The 22,398-nt window shown below is 38.9% G+C and overlaps 1 protein-coding gene across 4 annotated transcripts in view; it reads right to left on the bottom strand.

Moving 5' to 3' along the window:
- The window catches only part of DLGAP1 (DLG associated protein 1), an 892,830-nt gene that overhangs the window by 577,718 nt on the left and 292,714 nt on the right, over positions 1-22,398 (bottom strand). For all 4 annotated transcript variants that reach the window (XM_060613343.3, XM_060613345.3, XM_060613340.3 and 1 more), the window contains exon 3: positions 20,549-20,658. The gene's annotated coding sequence lies outside the window, so the exon portion shown is untranslated. The remainder of the gene's footprint in view (positions 1-20,548; positions 20,659-22,398) is intronic.

Raw genomic sequence — 22,398 nt, 5'->3', positions numbered from 1 at the left:
TAAACCAAAGAGGTGTAAGGCTCAAATTCTGAAAACTATGACACTGATGAAAGAAACTGAAGATATAAATAGACGGAAAGATATTCCATGCTCATGGATTGGAAAAAATAATATTGTTTAAATGTCTGTACTATTGAAAGCAGTCTACATATTTAATGTAATGCCTGTGAAAATTCTAATGACATTTTCCAAATAACTACAACAGATTATTGTAAAATTTGTATGAGATCCTGAATAGCCAAAGCAATTTTGAGAAAGAGGAACAAAGCCAGAGGTATCAAGTTCCCTGACTTCAAACTATACTACAAACCTGCAATAATTGAAACTGCATGGTATTGGCATAAAAACAGACCCAAGATCAAGAGAACAGAATAGAGAGCCCAGAAACACACACACACGTATATAGTCTATTAATTTATGACAAAGTAGGTAAGAATATACAAGAATATACAACAATATATATAAAAGGATAGTCTCTTCAATAAATAATCCTGGGGAAACTGGACAGCTACGTGCAAAAGAATAAAACTGGACTATCATCATATATCATATAGAAAAATTAACTCAGAAGGGATTGAATACTTGAAAATAAGACCTGGAACCATAAAACTCCTAGAAGAAAATATAAATGGTAACTTCTTTGACATTGGTTTTAGCAGTATTTTGTTAGATCTGACTCCTTAGATGAGACAAAAAAAAAAAATTAAAATAACAGATGGGACTGCATCAAACTAAAAACTTTCTGTGTAGTGAAGGAAACCATTAACAAAATGACAAGGCAACCTAATGAATAGAAGAAAATATCTGCAAATCATATATCCCATAAGGGGTTAATATCCAAAATATATCAAGAATTCCTACAAGTCACTAACAAAAAACTAACAATCCAATTAAAAAATGGATAGAAGATCTGAATAGACATTTTTTCAAGAAGACATATAGATGGCCAACAAGCACATGAAAAGATGTTAAACATTTACTAATCAGGAAAATGCATATCAAAATCATGATACATCACCTTACACCTTTCATAATGACTATCAAAAAAAAAAATAACAGGCGTTGGCAAGGATGTGGAGAAAATGTACCCTTGCACACTGTTGGTGGTAATGTAAATTGGTGCAGCCACTATGGAATACAGTATGAAATGTCCACAAAGCATTAAAAACAGAGCTGCCATATGATTCAGCAATTCTACTCCTGGTTATCTATCCTAAGAAATAAAAATACTAATTTGAAAAGATAGAGGTACTCCCACGTTCATTGTGGTATTATTTGCAATATCCAGAATGGGAACAACCCAAGTGTCTATCAGTGGATGAACAGATAAAGAAGATGTAGCATATGGATACAATGGACTATTATTAGCCATAAAATTCAGTGAAATCTTGCCATTTGGGACAACATGGATGGACCCTCAGGCTATTATGCTCAGGGAAATCAGTCAGAGAAAGACAAGTACCCTGTGATTTTACTTACATGTGGGATCCAAAAAACAAAACAAATAAAACCTAGACTCATAAATACAGAGGACAGACCAGCGCTTGCCAGAGGAAGGGGGCCGGAGGGGGTGAAAAGGGTAAAAGGAATTAGAAGTACAAACTTCCAGTTATGAAATAAATAAGCTATAGAGATGTAATGTGCAGCATGGGGAATACAGTCAATAATACTGTAATACCTTTATAAGGTGACAGATTGTAACTAGACTTATTGTGGTGACTATTTCACAAAGTACACAAATGTAGAATAATTATTTTGAACACCTGAAACTAACATAATACTGCATGTCAATTATTCCTTCAATAAATAAAAAAAAATAAAGATAACCTATTGCAGGTATGGCACAAATGAGAAGTTTCAAATGTAATTTGTTAGCTTATTCAATTAACTTCAATCATCCAATTACTGTAAAAAGAAACACATCTAGAAAACTCATCTGGTGTGGCTCAAGACTGTATAAATGATGTTCATGTATCACAATAAATCACGGATTAAAACAGTCCACAGCAGGACTGAGTTTTTTCAAAAGAATTTTGACTTTGAGATGAATTTAATTTTAATGGGATATTTCCCTCTTTTGTTAGCTATATAATATTTTCTCCAAGAACCCCATTGTGTTTTGTAACAACATTCTATGTCACCAAAAGCAGTTATGTACCTCCTGCCACTGCTGATTTCACCTGTGAAAGTATGATTATACTACTTACCATGTACATGTCACTTTCTGATTTCTAAATGCTTTATAATCTCTTTGGATTATTCAAATGAGTGGAGAAGAAAGCCCCCAGTAAACAGAGAGGCATGAGAGATGTGTAAAACAGAAACAGGTGACTCCTTACAGAGATAAGCAGATCCTTAAAGGGTAATAAGGGCATATGAAGCAGGACAATGGAACATGACATATTAGCAAAAATTCAAGTTAATTCACAAAGTTTCCAAGGTCCCACACATTTACTACGACGGGGAGTAAAATAGATGCCCAAGGTCAAACGAAATCAATGATTAAACTAGAAACGAATGTATGATCTCTTGACTTTCATTATGACATTTTGGGCTATGAAAGATTATGGTTCTCAAATGGTCTACGTGGATTGCTAAGTGGTGGGTAAAACTGGAGATTAATTTATTTTACTTACAATTTTCCAAAATGCTTGCAAATTTTCCATCTACAGTTTCTGTTCAGTATTCTAGAATAATTATGCATAAATTTATAACAATTGAAGAACCTATAGAGTCAAGAGAAGTTTTTATTTGGCATGGTAGGAGAGGGATAGGGAAGAGCCGTTTGTGCCTAAAAAGCATCCGTTAGCACAACTGTGCTATACAAACCTAATTAATAAAATCACATTAGAACAGCTAGAGAAATGTAATGGCTATATTACTAGTCATTGCATGCAGCACAAGAATAAAAATGCTTCTTTGATAAGTTCCGAAGAAAGAAATACTAAATGATATTTGGACATGAAGAAAGAAGAGCCTTGATAAAATTCAACATATTTTATGATAAAAACTTTCAACAAAGTGGGTATAGAAGAAGCATACCTCGACACAATAACAACCATATATGATGAAGACACAGCTAACATCATACTCAATGGGGAAAAACTAAAAGCTTTCCTCTAAGGTCAGGAACAAGACAAGGATGCTCACTATATCCTCTCTTTTATTCAACATAGTAATGCAAATCCTACTCAGAGCAGGTAGGCAAGAAAAATAAAAGAAAATTATATGACAATGATGAAACAAATCAAAGATGACACAAATAAATGGAAAGATATTCCATGCTCATGGATTGGAAGAATCAGTATTGTTAAAATGACCATATTACCCAAAGCAATCTACATATTCAGTGTAATACCCATCAAAAATACCAACGACTGGGGCACCTGGATGGTTTAGTCAGTTAAGCATCTGACTTTGGCTCAGGTCATGATCTCAGGGTTTGTGAGCTCGAGCCCCACATCAGGCTGTCTGCTGTAAGCACACAGCCTGCTTTGGATCCTCTGTTTCCCTCTCTCTCTGCCTTTCCCCCATTTGTACTCTCTCTCTCTCTCAAAAATAAACATACGTTAAAAAAATACCAATGACATTTTTCGCAGAATTAGAATAAAGGATCCTAAAACTTGTGTGGAACCACAAAATATCCCCAAAGGCCAAAGCAATCTTAAAAAAGAAGAACAAAGCTGTAGGTATCATGGGCTCTGGTTTCAAACTATATTACAAAGGTATAGTTATCAAAACAGTATGGTACTGGGATAAAAACGGACACGCAGATTAATGGACTAAAATAGAAAGTGTAGAAATAAACCCACACACATGTGATCAGTTAGTCTATGACAAAGGAGGCGAGAATATTCAGTAAGGAAATTATAGTCTCTTCCATAAATGGTACTGGGAAAACTGAACAGCTACATGCAAAATAATGAAACTGGACTATATTCTTATGTCATATATAAAAATTAATTCAAAAGGTACTAAAGGCTTGAAACTACCTGGAGCCATAAAACTCCTGGAAGAAAACATAAATTGTAAATTTTTTGGAACAGATCTTAGCAGTGTATTTTTGGACCAGACTCCTAAGGAACGGCAATAAAAAGCAATGGCTAAAATAAACAAATGGGATTACGTCAAGCTGAAAAGTTTTTTGCATAGCACAGGAAACCAACAAAATGAAAATGCAACCTAATGAATAAAAGGAGAAAACTGAAAATTAGATATCCAACAAGTTAATATTAATAAAATCCCCTCACATAATTCAATTTAAAAATAATCGGATTAAAAAATAAGTAGAGGATATGAAGAAAGGACATCCAGATGGCCAACAGACACATGAAAACATGCTCAACATCACTCATCATCAGGGAAATACAAATCAAAACCACAATGAGATAGCACCTCACACCAGTCAGATTGACTATGATAAAAAAAGACAAAAAACAAAACAAACCAAACCAAAACAAAAAACAAATTTTGGCTGGGATGTGGAAAAAATGGAGCCCTCATGCACTATTGGTGGGAATGTAAACTGGCATAGCCACTAATTACCATACAATTCAGCAATTCCACTTTTGAGTATTTAATTAAAGAAAATAAAAACCCCAATTTGAAAAGATACATGTGCCCATATGTTCATTGCAACATTTACAATAGCCAAAATACAAAAACAACCTTAATGTTCACTGATAAATGAATGGATAAGAAAAGATGTGGTATTCGCACACACACACACGCACACACACACACACACACACGTGTGCACACACGCACAATGTTATATTACTCTGCCATAAAAAAAAGAATAAAATCGTGCATTTAGAACAACATGGATAGATTTACAGGGTATTAAGCTAAATGAAATATATAGAGAAAGACAAATACCACGATTTCATTTGTATGTGGAATATAACAGAACAAATGGACAAACAGAACAAAACAGAAACATATTCATAGACACAGGAAATAAATGGTTACCAGAAGGAGGAGGAGTTGGGGAGAGTGAGAAAAATCTAAGTTCAGGTGAAGCAAATAAGAGCTACAAAATTTCAGGCATAAAAATAAGTAAGTCATGGTGATGGAAAGTAAAGCATCGAGAATACAGTCAATGATATTGTAATAATTTTGTATGGTAGTAACTGGACTTACTGTGGGGACCATTTTTTAGTGTATAAAGACATCGGATCACTATGATGCATACATGAAACTTATATAACACTGTAGGCCAATTATGCTTTAATTTAAAAAGAGCCTTTAAAGTGTCTGTAGGTTTAAGAGGAACCCATGGAGACCTTGTAATTTCCAATCTAGATTAGAATATTACAGACATATGTTATGGGTTGGGCAAGCATGCGGCCATAAGGAGGAGGGCCATTTATGGTAAGTAAGATCTAGCGTTTTGTCCCTTATATGATCTATAAAAATCCTGTTAGGCAACACTGTACAACTCTCCTACTTTTCCCCAATCGTGAAAAAGAGGGTGGGACATAGGGGTGCTTCCTAGAGTGAGAGTTTTCAGGTAGACTGGTCCATCATTCTCAGAGGCCAGTCTGTACTCTCAAAGATGCAGTTCTCCATGACCAGGAACAACACTGCAGCCTTCCTTGAGACACCTGGCTTACAGGAAGGTAAGAAAGGATAGATGGGAAATTATAGACTCTTTTAAATTGCCTTTGACCACTCCACCCACTGCCAACTTTGGCAAAGACTTTCTTAGCAGCATTAGGACTATTGGACTCAGTCTAGAGCAATTCCATCAACAGGTGTGATTCTTAAGGCAAATAATCTCCTCTTTCTGAAATAGTGATAGGAAGGAATGATGCAAGAATCTGTAAAGTAATATTCCTAAGAGTTTTAACTGCAAGGTAAACAATTATGTCCAACAATGAGTGATACAGCATAATCGGTGCTATCCTCAACTATTTATTACATATCTGAACAGGACATTGTAGGCACTGTCCAGAGTATGCTAAACTGATGCCTCACCCTGTTTTCTTAGAAAAGTTTAATCACACAGTCATTTGACTGCCTTTCTACCATAAGCAAACCTTCTTGAACACTGTGACATAAATTATTTGAGTCAATTTCATTACAAAAACATTAAATACCTTCCCTTCCTGTTGGTTTTTCAGGCTGTTCTTGAAGTTCTATGTAATCTAAAAAAGGTTTTCAGTTATATAGACAGATGACTATTTCCTATTTCCCAAATTTTCTGAATACATAAATTCCAGAGGCATCACTGACACAAATACATCCACACCACCGTTAGCAAAGAAGAAAGGGGATATATGTACGCTGTACCCGGAATAATGACTATTTAGTGATAAGTCATCTATTGGTAACAAATGCAAAAAATGGCATCAGCAAAATCGAGTAAAAATCCCAATGACGTTGTGTTATTGAGTCCTTGACGTTGTGAAGTTTACGTTCCAGTAGAGAGGGCTGGTAGTGCCCCACAGGCACCCAGACATACGCAGACACACGTGGACACGTAGAATCCAAATGTAGACCATGAGAAAACTGCGTATTGGGATGAATGTCATGTATGCCACACAAAAGGTGCTGAGGTAGTCATTAAAGGGCGTCAGAAGGCTACTCTGAGATGACATGTTAACAAAGACCTCGGGGAGGACTCTGGAAGCAGGAAAAAGACCAGAGGGTGGGCACAAGGAGTAGTGAGAAGGTGGCCTTTTGCAAAACCTGTAAGAAAACTGTCTGCCTTGGTTGATGAGGTTGATGAAGAGGTAGCCAGGGGGGAGGGGTCATGAGAAAGGACAGCAAGAGGGCAGGGGCAGCATGCGAAAGGATTTGCTGAAAAATCAACCACTCACATCCAATTCTATTAAAAACATCATAGTCATATACGCACGTGATACCAATAAATTCTATCTTTAAATGATCATAAACAGCATTACTATGTCTTTTTCAAAATATGTCATGTGACGATGTCATTTGTATCCTAGGGCAACGGATGACGTCCAGACTGAATGTCACCAAAAAGAAAGACCATTATTGTGCCCAGTGTATAAGCTTCAGGAATGAAGTGCATGTGTGAGAGAGGGAGGAGGGGGTGGGGAGTGGGTGGAAATAGCAGAGGGAGAGAGAAAGAACAATTACTCATGAGACATAATGGAAAGAAAGTCAAACCACGCGTAGGCTCTTTGTGTTTATGTTGTTCACTCTGTCAATCATTTTATTCCACATGATGGATGAAATGGGAAATAATAAGATTTAAAAACAAAACAAAGAGCTGCAACATTAGAGCAGAGGTTGGCAAGTTTTTTTTCTCAAAGGGCCAGATGTAGGCATGGGAAAGACCCAGGAAAGAGTCCTAAAAGCCCCTGCTGGACTGGATTGGCTAAATATTGTAACGTTTTAATAGCCAAAGGCACAAAGTTATATAATAGAGTAAAAAATTCCACGCACGGCTTCCATCGACTCTACACAAATGTTAGAGGAACATTTATCAAATGCCTTTTTTTCTCAAATGCGTGTGAACACTTCTGGCATTAAGCAGCAACTTGGCACAGATGATCTCAAAGTTCCCATCCAACTCTAAAATTCTACGATTCCAAAATTCAAATTATAATACAATTACCAATATCGGACAGAGTTTCAAAAGCAGTTGAAATGGTGTTTTATGACTTCTTTTTCCTGGCTTAACATTTTTGCAAATTCTGGGATGCTGATTCCTGAAGCTTGGCAGCTTGAACAATAATTGACTATTTCCTAGTCACTTTGCAATTGCTTTATTTTAATTGAGGATGAATTGGTACAGCATGTAAAATGTGAAAACTAAAAATGGATGCTTTAGGCAAATAATTTTTTCATTGAAATGAGTCATCCACCACTAAAAAATAATTCTTTTACACATGAGTCAGTGAATACCCTTGCCTAGACCTCATACAGTCAAGTAAACATTCACCGACCATCTAGGAGAACCTAAAATCAAGACTTGTATACTAGGGTATAAATACACTTATTAAGTGAGTGAATGGATATAGACTCTGAGCCATGGTTCCTGGGTTCAAATTCCAGCCTGCCACTTACTAGCTGTGTGACCGTGGGGAAATTAACTTTCTGTGCCTTCCTTCTCATTGATAAAGTGAGGATAAAAATAATACTTGGGGCGCCTGGGTGGCTCAGTCGGTTAAGCGTCCGACTTCAGCTCAGGTCATGATCTCATGGTCTGTGAGCTTGAGCCCTACATCGGGCTCTGTGCTGACAACTCAGAGCCTGGAGCCTGCTTCGGATTCTGTGCCTCCCTCTCTTTTTTCCCCTTCCCCGCTCACACTGTCTCTCTCTCTCTCAAAGATAAATAAACATTAAAAACAATTAATACCTACTCCATTGGTTATTATGAGGAGAAAACAACATTTTATGTGTGAAATGGATGGCATACTGCCCGTTAAATAGTCAAGTTTCGATACGAGTTGGTAATACTTCCATCTCTATTTTCATTCTACCAGGCACAATAGTTAGTTACCTAGTATATAAACATCATTTAATTCTAGGCAGAAACAGCCTTCCAAGAGAACCTGGCATTATACTAATTTCTGGCGAAAGAGAACTCACTTAAAACCCTGCTCTAAAGTGTGTTGCATACAAAATCAAACGTAAAATGAAGACCTTTTAAGATAAATAAATGAAGTACGTTTATTTGCTCTGCGCAAAACACTTTGCTAGGTTGTTATGAGCAACACAAAAACATGGGAAAGCGAATTCCCGTTATCTGGGAGTTTTAAATATTTTTAATAAAATATACACCCAGATAAAGGTAATTGAAGTGCCCCCTACCCATCTGTTGGGCATTTACTAGGTACCAAGCATTGGTAACACAAAGATGATTCAGATACAACCTAGGAAGAGAGGTCATATGAAATCCATTGGCCTTATTTTCTTTATCTTTGAAATCGGGGTGGAAACATCTCAAGCAGATTGTGACGATCAAATGTTAATCACTGCACAACAGTCTGCAGCATGACAGGCTCCTGACAGTCTATGTGCTTTGGGTAGAGGCTAGAAGAGAGATACAATCCGCCTCCAGGATGGTGACCTTGGAGGGATGTCTAGAAGGACATTTGTGAAGCAGAGAACGTCAGTAAGAAGATCCCTTGCAGAGAAGACAGCACGTGCTATGTGGCCAGGGCTCATGACAGCCAGAGATTCACTCCCCAAATGTGAATCACTCTAATCCTTTCACCATCTAAACGTGTTTCTCCCGATCCCCTGCTTAAAAACCTTGAATAAGCTTTTGTCCACTGGGTGAGACCAGGGGGATCTTTCCCAGTCTGCAGCTCACCTGTTTGTATCTGCTCTATCTCCTGGAGTCACCAGCTTTCCTTTCACACATGGCCACACGAGGTGCTTCGCGACAATGGTTAAGGGCTCAGGTTTTGGAGTCAGATTTTCTGCTTAATTGCTGCGACCTTAGGTGAGTTATGCAAACTCTCTAGAGATTAATTTTCTCATTTGCTAAGTAGGAATAATAAAACCTACTGCTTAAAACTGATTACAGGAATTAAATGAAATGGCACACTTAGCATCGTGTCTGGTCCATAAGGACTTGGCAAACACTAATTATTAAAAATATGCCAGAAATGGTATTTCAGGGAGGTTAGTAGGGATCCTACTGCAGCCACTGGGGTGGGAGGCAGTGAGGGTCTGACCCAGGGTGGTGAAGAGGATGCCGGGAAGGGGAAGATCTGAAGGCACCAGGGGAAAAAAAAAAAAAACCCCACCAGACCTGGGGAGGGGCTGCAGCAGCGGGGGGGGAATGGGATGAGGGCAGATGCCAAAGATGACCCCAAGATTTTGACCCTGAGGTATAACGTTGGTTCTATTTGTAAAAGATGGAGAAGTCAGGTAAGTGAGATGGGGCGACTCGATTTGTAATTTCGCCAATTATAATCATAAAAGCTTTTCAGACAGATGCCAGAAGCGAAAGGAATTGCTGGATTTAAGATTACGATGGGACTTTGTTAATTAAATGTGCTAGTCTGAATCCTGGAACTTTCTTTTCAGCCTTCATGATAAAAGCCATCTCTGTCCTGGCTGTGTATGCATCCTTCTGACAAAGATGTTCTAACACTTCTGAGGCTCCTCTGGGTCTCCACTCAGGCTCAGTGTCTGTCCTTGTCAGGCTTGCGTTGCCTAGTTGTAGCAAGAATCTTTAAATCAACTTAGGGAGAACCTTCCACCCTCGTCACTGGTCACCCCCCTCAGTATCTGATCAAATTTTTCACTCTCCCGTCTTGATATTGATCACCGTGGCCGGCCTTTAGCAAGAGTCGTGTCAGGTCTAACTAACCAGAATCCTCTCTAATGCCTGAAATTTCCCCTTAGTCATTTTCATCCTCTGACCCCTGCTCCACATTTGGTCTAGAAATCCCTACCTATCTGTGGTGTCATTGGAATTAAACCTCGTTCTCTAATGGGGTCTCTTGTTCCTATTGCAACAGTCCTGAATCAAATCTGTTTTTTTACCATTTAACTATTGCTCAGCTCTGGTTTTCTTTGAATTTCCTGGCGAATTCCTCCTTGCTCTCCTGCCCACTAAATTTATGAAGGGCTTTCCTGAAGTTTAGTCCATAATTCTTCTCTTTTTTTGTTAACTCTCTCCCTGAGGTGCAAGGTTGGTTGAGGGGACAGGTTTCATTTTACCCTTGAAATCCTATTGAAACTCACCTCCAGTTTACCTGCCCAGGGCTTCTTCCTTGGTATTCTAACAATGCAAAATTTTCCCTACCTACAAACACATTCAAGTGAAAAATCATGATAATACAATTATCTGGAAAGCGGTAATTTGAAAGTCAAGGAAGAGATAAATTATTCAAGCTTTTACTACCAATGCATACATTATTTACCAGTAACTTTCTTAAATAAAGAAAGGATCAAAATGCATGAAACCTTCCTTGTGTCCCTCATGAAATATTGTCTAAATATGTAACATTTAGAGTTTCTTGATCCCCAAAGGAGATAAAAATACATGCCCAATTAAGCCTCAGTTTAAGTGTCAGTTTGAAACATTTGAGTTTCTTATTACTTAAGACCCAGGAAGTCTCTGATTAGGAAAGCTGCCTTGCCAGGAAACTGATTTTTCCCCCAGGGGATGTAATTAAAGAGGGCAGTATTGCTGAGAGTGTGTGTGTACCAAAGGCAATGCTCTGTATTTGTCAACATACACGATACTTTATGGAGAGAAGAGAAGATCTCTGCTGTTCTGTAGTAGATCTTCCATGAACATATTTTATACTCAACAGCAATACCACCACTAACAAGAAAATGCAAAACAAAACAAAACAAAAAAAAAAAACCCCAAAAAACCCAAAAAACCAAAACCCCAAAACAAACAATGACAACAACAACAACAAAACCAAAACCAAAACCAAAACCAAAAAAAAGAAAAAAACCCAAACCCAAACCCAAACCAAACAGGAGAACTGAATAGCGTGGGCAGAAACCAAAACACATTAGAAACCATCAGAACAGCATAAAGTCTCATCTCCACATTCTCTCTGACCCCAACCCTATGGACTCCTTGGGCATTAAAATATTAGATGGGGAATATGAATTTCATTCAACGGATTCATTGAAATTTACCAAAGGTGGGGGGCAAAGAGATTTCATAGATGACTCCCGGGTTTCTAAGTTAAGCAGTCGGGCGGGCGTGTGGGTAGTGGCGACATAGATGGGGATGGAGAACAGCAGGGGAGGGAGGAGCAGCTGGGAGGGGGCGTATGAGTTCAGTTTGGGAAATATAGGAGTCCCCTTTATCCACAGTTTCGCTTTCCCCGGTTTCAGTTACCCATGGTCAACTGTGGTCTAGAAGCAGATGATCCTCCTTCCGCCCTCCTGTCAGAAGGTCAATAGTAGCCTAATGCTCTGCCCCAACGCCTACGGTCAGTCACCTGACTTCATCTCATCACATAGGCATTGCATCCTCTCCCAGCATCATGAGAAGAGGGGTGAGTACAGTACAGTAAGGTATTTTGACAGAGAGAGACACATTCACATAACCGACGTTGTGGTTGCTCTATTCTATTAGTAGCTATTGTTGTTCATCTCTTACTGTGCCTAATTTATAAATGAAACTCTATCAGAGGTGTGTACGTTTAGGAAAAAAAACCAGTGTAGGCAGGATTCGGTACCATGTGTGGTTCGTGCATCCACCGAGGGTTTTGAAATGTGTGCCCTGCAGAGAAGGGGGCGGGGTAGTGACATGAGTTTGCAGTAGGTTTGATGGGACCATGAGGACATCAGTGCATGTCCTCGCATTTAACACATGGGCCCTAAACCCGATCCGAGCCACGAAAAAATTAATTTCAGATAGCAGCTCAAATTGTGCCATTTGTGCTTCGCTTTTGCTATTTGAACATTCTGCAACTGTTTGAGTCCACTTTTAACGTACGGTTTGGATTGTTTTCTTGTGAGTCTAGCTTCACGGGTGGCATAAAGCTCTAATTGGTTAATCTCAAATTGACAACATCCTTACTTCAAAACATTGCATGATGAATTGGGTTTACTCTCTACCTCTCTTCTCCTGATACACTAAATTATCTCCTGAAGACCAGCTCCTTGCCTTCCACCTACATGACAACCAACATGGACAGAGAATGCTACACGTGGAGTGGCTCGGATGGCAGGCTGGGTCTGTGCCCTGCACGGCTGCAGACTGGCTCCGTGTTCTCTGCTGGGTGGTTTAGTTTCTCTAGATCTCAGTTTCTTCATCTGTGAAATGGAGAGTACATTTGAGACTTGCTTGATGGCCTAGTACACGATTTTTAAATGTGATACATGCAGATGAGAAGACCTGGTATTCTGCAACTGTTAAATGAAGAAGCCTGTATATGACCACGAAATGGGACTTCGTGTGGTGTTCCTATCCTCTACATGATAGACAGGATGTGGGAACACCACACCCTCTCCGGTGAATCTTCCGTGAGCTTTGTCTATCATTGAGAAAAACAGCCTGAAATCAGTTACTATGGTGCTGGATCTGTCGATTCCTTCCTGTGGTTGTGTGCAATTTTCTCAGAGGGTTGTAGTAAGGATTAAGTGAGGTGACTCAGGTAAGGTGCTTAAGACAATGCCTGGGGAAGGGACCAGGATATGCTGCTCTTAAACATGCCACCTCGGCATAAGGATCACTTTGAGCCAAAGGCACTTGGAAAACCAGGTACAAGAAGAGCATTCTGCATTCTGGCCTCCTCTCTGCTTCCTAAACGCACAAGACCCAACTCCCAAGTGAAAGATGTCCTTCCTGTACCAGCAGAAACATTCTCATCACCAAAGCAGGGAGTGGGGGCAGAAAGAATTCCGTGCCAACAGACCTTGTTAAAGTACCTCTTCCCTTCCTCTTACCTCCCTGTGTGGTCTAGTTGTGTTTCCACAATTGCCTCTCTTTGTTCAGCCTACTGTGAAGGCATTGAGGTCCTGCCCCTTCTTTGGCTCTTCATTTCCTTATGAAGGCTCCAGGTCACATTAAACTGACATTAAGTAAATTTGAGTGCTTTTCTCTTGTTAGTCCATTTTGTGTCGATTTAATTCTCAGACCCAGTGGAAGACCCTCAGAGGGAGGAGATAAAATTATGCCTCCCCTCCACTGGCACATACCCAAGTATTGAATATATGTTCGCTATTACGTTTCTAATCACAAAGAAATACCAAGGGTGCCCTCAAATATTTGAGTTGCTAGAGAGATAGGCAGTGTGTATCACCATCATGATTATTTTCTCAGATCTGTACCTAATTTGAGTTACAATTCCCAGATTGTATAGGAGGATAAAAGTATCTCAGTGTTGTTTCAAATGGTATTATCTTTTCCCTAAACTTAGCTATTAAATAAATCAGATACTGAAGGTGAAAATTTGTAGCGTATGATGTTAACAGAACAAGAATCAAGTAAGCTCAGCCAACATGCCTTCCCTCTTTTTTTCTTTTTCTTTTCAAGTAATTCTTGTCAAGCTGTATCATTTTACGGCATAGTAAATATTGCCTTTGGGTTTTCTTACAGTGTCAACACATACTAAAATACGTGAATTGTGGTAAACTCCGTTCCACTCTACTTATAAAGAAGTCATTCTATCATACAGCAAAGTATATTTAGGTTTCTTTCATAGAGTACTTAATAGATCCTTTCATTAAAAGTGCCTTCAGTAATAATCGGTCTGTACAGAAATAAATTATAGTAATTATTAACAATACCATACATTTACATATTAATATTAAATACATAAAATATATTAATTAACTAGCTATAGCCATACATAATGATGCTACTCTGTAAGGAGCGGAGTATCACCACCATCACAACCACTGCTACCCACTGTGTGTGTCTTTCTCTCTCTCCCCCTCTTCCCCTCCCTCCCTCCCTCCTTTTGTTCCTCTCCCCCTCTCCCCCTCTCCCCCTCTCCCCCCTCCCCCTCTCCCTCTCTCCCAGGGCTTGAAACAGCCTCATCAGTATGATGACTTTCATCTTGACTGTGATAGGTCTCTAAGACATGGCAAATAAACACAACATTCCACAATTAGATTTTCGTTACCTTACAGATGTCTGAAATAATCAAAAATACTCAAACAGCACCAGGAGTTCATAGCTCCTCAATTATTTCCGATATGACAAGAATACAAAAGTAAAAAGTAAGATTTATCTCAAAATGTATTAGCTTGCATGGACATTACAGAATATAGAAATAGAGGGGGAAAAAAAAAGCAATAGGTTTAGGTCTTCTGCTAAGATTGATGAAATATTCTACCAAAACTTTATTGATCTACTCCTATTAAGTAGGCAGATCTGAATTGCTCCTGAGAAAGCACTAAGGTTCATCAATATCCAAATGACAATTCAACCTCAAAAACACTTTAAAAAGAACCAAAAAATATTTATTATTTGCATGAATCCTATAGTAAATTAATCATCTATTGACCAAAATTTGATTCCTTTCGCCTCTGGGTAAAAGGCTGCATCAGACAAATAGGCTATCAAAATTCTTCTATACAGGATAAGAAAGAAAAATACAAAAAAGGAATACCTTTTAACTTGCTGGAGTCAGATATAAATCAAGAGTGGACGAACATTTATTCAGGCTAAACCTGGGTCTTGAAGGATCTTTACTGTTTTTTCATAGTTCTTGAATTTTAATTCTGCATGATATTAAAAACATACAAGTATTGTGGCTGGGCAATTTGGCAGCCAATCTCCTTTTTTTTTAATTAATTTTTTTAAATTTGCATCCCAGTTAGTTAGCATATAGTGTAATACTGATTTCAGGAGTAGAATCTGGTGAGTCATTCCCTACATATAACACCCAGTGCTCATCCCAACAAGTGACCCCCTTAATGACCCTTGCCCACTTAGCTCATTCCTCCACCCACAACCCCTCCAGCAACCCTCAGTTTGTTCTCTATATTTAAGAGTCTGTTATGTTTTGTCCCCCTCCCTAATTTTATCCTAGTTTTGTTTCCCTTCCCTTATATTCATCTGTTTTGTACCTTTAATTCCACATGAGTCAAGTCATAGGATATGTGTCTTTCTCTGACTAATTTCACTTAGCATAAAAAAGTCTATTCCATCCACGTTGTTGCAAATGGCAAGATTTCATTCTTTTTGATTGCCGAGTAATAGTCCATTGTACATACATACCACATCTTCTTTATCCATTCATCCATCGACGGACATTTGGGCTCTTTCCATACTTTGGCTATTGTTGATAGTGCTTCTATAAACATGGGGTGCATGTGCCCCTTTGAAACAGCACACCTGTATCCTTGAAGGATCTTTATTTTAATTTCTGCCCAAAGTGTGGCCAGATAACAAGAGTCAGAATCCAGCTTGTACAAAGTTCATGCTTTGACCCTGAAGGGGTTGCTCTTGATAACAAGGGGCTTGCTCACTGTGTGTAATCATTGGCAATGTATAGAACCAGGTACCCCGTCTAGACACACAAAAAATTTGTTGAATTTTCCCATTAGTATTGCCAGTCTCAGTTGACTAAACTATGGATACATTTTCTAAACTGTGTTCATTTTTCAGAGTCACAAATAAAAATTTCTTAGCCTGGCAGAGTTACATTGGAGAAGAAGAATGTAATCTTTCACTAACCTCTGAAACCATTGTTTGGGCTCTGGCCAGCTTAGAGACCTGCACAGATCTTTAGATGGATGCGTGTTCAGCATACAAGTGCTAGATATTTTTTTGATTATGTCTAATCTTGAAAGCAACTTTGCAGGTACTACTAACTGCCTCTATTTCACAGATGAAAATGCAAAGGTACGCAGAGCTCATCTTGGTAACAAAGGCGAGAGTTATTAGGTTTTGAAGTCAGGTCTTTCTGTATCCAAAACCCTGCTCCTTCAACTTCACTCTCAAATATGTGCCATTAGTTGACTGACTGACTCGTTTGTACTTTCGTGCCGGATTTTAAGCAGCGTTTCATACGATCTGCATCCTGACATCGCAAGATCAAACACTGGGATGAATCCCAGGGCCGGTGATCCTAAATCTTTCTTTTTATAATGGAAGTACAATTGAGGTCCAAGGACTCAGCCAAGGACATACGGCAAAGTAATAGCAAAGTTGAAACCATGACTTTGCCTTTAAGCTTAACATTAGGCATGCCATGCCCTAAATTTTGAATTTTCTACTCTTAAATTACGAAATAAACCTTCAAACATATATTTTCAAGATTCATGTCATCATCTATTGTTCTTATTTATGCGAATACGTAATCCTAGTAGGCTTTTTCAAGGGTGCGTTTCAAAGCTGACATCAGTATGGGACACATAAGAAGAAAAAAAATATATGGGAACTTGATTTAAAAACATACAGAATACATTTCACACTGCGCTCTAAAAGTAGGCACCGAGCCCAATTTCTGGAATAAATTAAAGAGTAGGCAGAAAACAGCCAGCAGGAACAGTTATTTTAGCAAGAAAAGTAGGATAAATTTACCAAGCCAATCATGGGATGATGTATGCAGATAAAAGACGCAGAGAGAAAATGTGCAACATGAATACATGAACACATTTGAATGCACGAAAGCAAAACCCAGAAAGCACAATTGTCCTACATGTGAATCAACACTCAAATTATGCTGCAGCTGCAAAATTTAAACTCAAGGAAGAGACATTTGCAAAGAAATGTATTAAAAAGATGTGATTTCCTGGTTTCACGTGCCCAGTGATTCTTTTACAAAGTAAAATGTACAATCTTCCCTGATATAAATGACATTTGCCCCCTGTTTTACTCAGTCCAATAGCCAAAAAAGTCTTTTGTGGAAGACTCTGCTTATTAAGGGCACAATACGACTGATGCCAAACACTTGGGTTCTGAATATATAGAGTTATTCCACCGACTTAAATATCTTATATACTGAGTATGGTCTTACACAATAAGAAGGTTTTCATGTGAGGGAAATTAGTCTTTCCCTAATGGCATATGCCAGAGCAATTTCTTTGCAAGGGATTAAGTTTCTTGCTGAAACTAACTCTTGGCTGCCAAGCCTACCCATCTGTCCTTTTCATCCATCCATCCATGTATCTACCCACTCATCCACCCATCCATCCATCCACCCACCGACCCATCCACTCACCCATCCATCTACCCACCCATCCTCCCATCCATCATATATTTACAGGTCTACAAAGTCTATAACATAGAAGGGGAATTGACAATATATCGCAAAGCTTACTCTTGGGAACTGTATGACATTAAGATGATATTTGACTAGAAGACTCAGTCTGTTCTTAAACTAGTACCCCTTCCCACATTGGCGATGTTGGCAAGTGAGCCCTTTTACTGCAATCAGTCTTTGACTCAAACTACGATGTATTGAATTGCAATGCGTTGAATTGCAGTGTAATTGAATTGCAGTGCCAGCCCGGGTTGTTTGTTTTACAGAACGGTGCACAAAGTGAGCCCTCTGGACCAGCAGCATCACCTGGGAACCTGTTAGAAATGCAAACTCTTGGGCCTTATCCCAGACCAATCTATCTTTGAGAGCCCAAATACATTACACTCACTCATAAGACTTGATAAATTACAGAATTTGCAATATTAGACCATGGTCTAGACCACTGGTAAGGGAAGCCAAGGAATGAGAAGCCAGTGTGAAAACTCCGAATGGCAGGTTTTACATGTTCGGTAGGAAGTTTGGACAATGATGGATCGGTAAACCAGGTAGTATTTTCTGAGCAAAGCACAAACATGATCGGAGTTTTTATTTAGGAAGATTTTAGAGCCCAATGAGACCATGGAGAGGTGACTGCATTGTTCAGATGAGAAGACCAAGCAACTTAATCTTTGATGATTCACGCATTTGTCAGCCTCAAAAGTTACCTGGTACCCATTCACTCAGCTTGCCTTCTTGGGCTCAGGATATGGGTCTTTCTAAGAGATCTCTCTCCAATGCCACAGGGTTCTCTTCATCCCATAGACTGAGTCTGTCTATCCTTTCATATTTCTGCCTTGCTATCTGCCACTACTTCCTTGGTTCCCCTGCCCTAAATCTCTCTGCTGTTCCTTCCCCTCTTTCCCCATATTTCATTTCCTTCATTAGGAATCTGCATGCTAATGCACATCAATTTACATGTTTGTTGCTGTTTATTTGTGTAACTCCTTAGAGATTTCACCAACTACACTCCTCCTCTGAACATAGGATCTACTGGGTCACAACACAACCAGAGCCTTCACCTGACTTTACTTAAATCTGCCAAGAATTCGGATTCACTTTAGTGTGTTAAATCTGTATCACCAGCTGACTATCTTTGTAAAATTGTTTTTTGTTTATTTATTTTTGACAGAGAGAAAGAAAGAGAGAGAGAGAGAGAGAGAGAGAGAGAGAGAGAGAGACAGACAGACAACATGAGCGGGGGAGGGTCAGAGCAAGAGGGAGACACAGAATCCAAAGCAGGCTCCAGGCTCTGAGCCATCAGCACAGAGCCCGATGCGGGGCTCGAACTCACCGACTGCGAGATCATGACCTGAGCCGAAGTCGGACGCTCAACCGACTGAGCCACCCAGGCGCCCCTACCAGCTGACTATCTTTGTAACATTATGCTCAGACATCCATAATTTAAGTCACACTTTCTGCACAAATGATGACACTGCTAACTAGGTTGTTTCCAAACAGGGAAGACATTAATTGTATTTTTGTGTATCCAGACACCTTCTTGTACATAACACTATCTACAGTGAATATTAAGTGCGGATATAATGAAACGCTGTTATCTTGAACTATTACAACATTTGGGTCATACTTCAAATCTTGTTATGTAAGGTCTCCAATGTACCTGTGGACCAAGATATACCTCTCCCTCTGAACACAGACAATTTATCGATGAAGAAGTTAGTTCTGAAACAGAGTTCACTCTGGTTCCATGACACTTGGATATAACTTTTCAATGTCTTTACAACACACAATATTTTCTTCCTGGATGTAGTTCATTTAGAAGGAAACTGATTTACTTTATGGTTTAAAATAAAGTCAAAGGAAGCATAATAGATGCCTCTGGTTCCCCACGTCATGGCCTTTGGTCCATCTCTGATTTCAGCCCCGGCTGCACAGACAGATGGTTTTACCTGGGTTCTCCTCACCTTTATAATGCCTACCTCAAGTGGCCACTGAATGTCTTCCAGCCCCACGTAGTGCCAGCACAGCCCCACATTGAAGGGAAAAAAATCGATGCCTCTGGGAGCAATCCACAACCAATGGGGGAAGGCAGTGGATAAACCTCCTGCTCCAGGCAGAAATTCTGGGAGGTCTCATGCACGCCCATAGGTCCCAGGGAAGCATGCTCCTGCAGTCCACAGGGAGGACTTGTCTGCTCCCTCCTTATCCTGGCCTTTGCTTCTTCCCCAATTGATGATCCCTGATCTCTAACTCCCATCCTTGGGATGAGCTCCCCATTTAATCACCACACCCAAATCGTTGTCTCAAGCAGGCAACCCCCAAGAGATGACAGCTTATTAATACTTTCAGCAATATTAACCCCCTTCTGATCTGATGCCATGCATGTGGTATTTCAGATTTGTAAATCATTAAGACCTTTCTTTTTTCCCTTCTCAAGACTCCGTAATGACAGAAAGAGAGTGGAGATCATAGCCTTGCCTCAAATGCTTCCAGTGTGTTTCTTAGAGCACGTAGATCACGTTGAACACCTTGTACTGATAAGTCCCAACCTGTACAACACCCTAAGACAAATTAAAAGCTGATACTGTGCCATCTACCTTCACCATTCCCTGCTTGGCCTAAAGTACAGTATATTGGTCCACGGTCAGGAAAATGACATTTGCCTCATCTGCCTTTCTAGATTAACAGCAGGAATGAAGATTAAACATATGAAACGCATCTTGTCCAGATTCTGTACAATCAACAAGGGACTTAAAAATCACAGACCAAACTCAGCAGCCTCTTAATACGTCTGGAGTTACAGGCCAGAAATATTTAAATTCAAAAATCCCATATTATCAAAATAAAGGGAATTGTTTATGTAAGACAGCTGGAAAAGAAGCTGTAGGCTTATGTTATATAAGGAGAAAGGACACGCTTTTTACCTTTGATGATCAGTTTTCCATTTTTCTTGCTTCTAAGGCAGGAAAAGATCCAAACTTTGCAGTTTTTTTTTTAACTTGATGTTATTCGTGGTAGGTAATGCTCAGCTGTTCTGAAACATAGCGAAACACAACAATTAGATGCAATAGCTAGCCTGAAACAAAGATACCGAAGATCTCTTAAGAAGTACTCTGACAAGCATTAAGTTCCATCATGTGAGAAGAGAGTTCCCTAGAAAATTTACATGACCATGTTTTTGCATGATGTTATGCTTTGTATTTTTGTGCTTTCCAGAACATCCACCACAAAAATAAACAAATAAGTAAATATCGCCACAATAAATAGGTCTGAGAGTCTGCAATCTACTTTTCCATTAACATTTTTATCTTCTGTAAGAAGCAATAAAATGCATGCATTAATCTTTTGATTTTGTAAGATACACGATACATACAAGGCTATGCATTTCCTGTGCATTATTTGTTTTATCATCACTGCAACTAAGCAGCTGTAAATAAAGGGCTAAAAAGTATCATTCTTCACAGGGTGGGTCTTCTGACCTCGCAGGAAGACACAAATCACAGCATCATCTTCCCAGGCGCATGACTACAGGCTTGCCGCCGATGCTCAAACCAAACTGTTACCCCTCGTTATTGACGCTTTCTGAAGCAAGTGACAAAACGGAATTGTAACTAGGCCCACAGTTATGGGAGAGGTAACTTTTCCAATCCTATCACATGCTTTAGCCCGAGCTGTGATTTTTCTTCTTTGAAAGTTCACCTAGAAATGGACTGGTGTCACACACAAAAATGATCTGGTGTTGCGAAGTGTAGATATCAACGGAATTCTGTTTAAGGAATATAATTCGTGGCCCTAGGTAGCATATTAAAAGAGTCTCCGTAGGGAACAAGAAAAATAACAAATCTAAGTATGAAGCAGAGATACAGTGACATTCAGAATTAAAGAACACTGGTGTGAGTATTTTTTTTTTTTTACTTTCTAATTACTTATAGGAATTACAGTGCCTGAATGAATATGGAATTCATTTCACAGAAGAGGAATTGGAGGCCAGAAAAGGTGACGTATTTTGCCCAATTTCATTCAGCTAATAGGCACAAAGGCAGAATGACATTCCAGAATCCCTGCCTTGAAGTTCAACCCCTTTAGAAAGCCGTAACACTACTTGTTTCCAAAAAGAACACTTGGCATTCAAAAAGATCAGGGCCAACACAATTCCCTGCAGAACTTATCTGAGCACTATTTTGAAAGTGGCAAAGTTGAGAGGTTAAGAGTAAGATGCTGTGGGTGGTAAAATGCAAGAACTACAAAAGCACAACAGTATCGTGTATTTTCATAGCACATAATACATGTTGGGAACATTATATTTATATATGCATTTCATTTATCCATGTTATAAAAGACAAAAATGATATTCTATTATCAGTAGCTTTCAGGTATAATTATGAGTTGTGGATTATGTAGGATTATCCTAAGTATTTTTAATATTCCAGTAAACCAAACGAACTCTGAAATTTTTCCCTACCTGTATGACAAGTAGATTACTCAAAGAGATAAAAAAAAGTTAATATTAAAACAAAGAACTGACCGTTTATTCATTTGTGTTATTTACTGCGCATCTGTTTTGTACTAGATATTCTTAATTTTCTACAGAAACGAAAGGAAAAGATTATGCAATTTCTTAAAAACATACCCAGATATACAATAAGAAATCAGTTTTATCGCAACTGGAATCTTTTCTAGATCATATTAATGCCAACACATATTGCAAACATTGGGATGTGTCTCAAATGCCATCTAGTCTAGTGGTTCCCAAGAATGGCTGAACATCACAATC

Source organism: Panthera onca, chromosome D3 (assembly GCF_046562875.1).
Source record: "Panthera onca isolate mPanOnc1 chromosome D3, mPanOnc1 haplotype 2, whole genome shotgun sequence".
Taxonomy (NCBI): Eukaryota; Metazoa; Chordata; class Mammalia; order Carnivora; family Felidae; genus Panthera; species Panthera onca.
The sequence above is the reverse complement of the archived record's forward strand: the minus strand, read 5'-3'. Positions and strand labels throughout refer to the sequence as shown.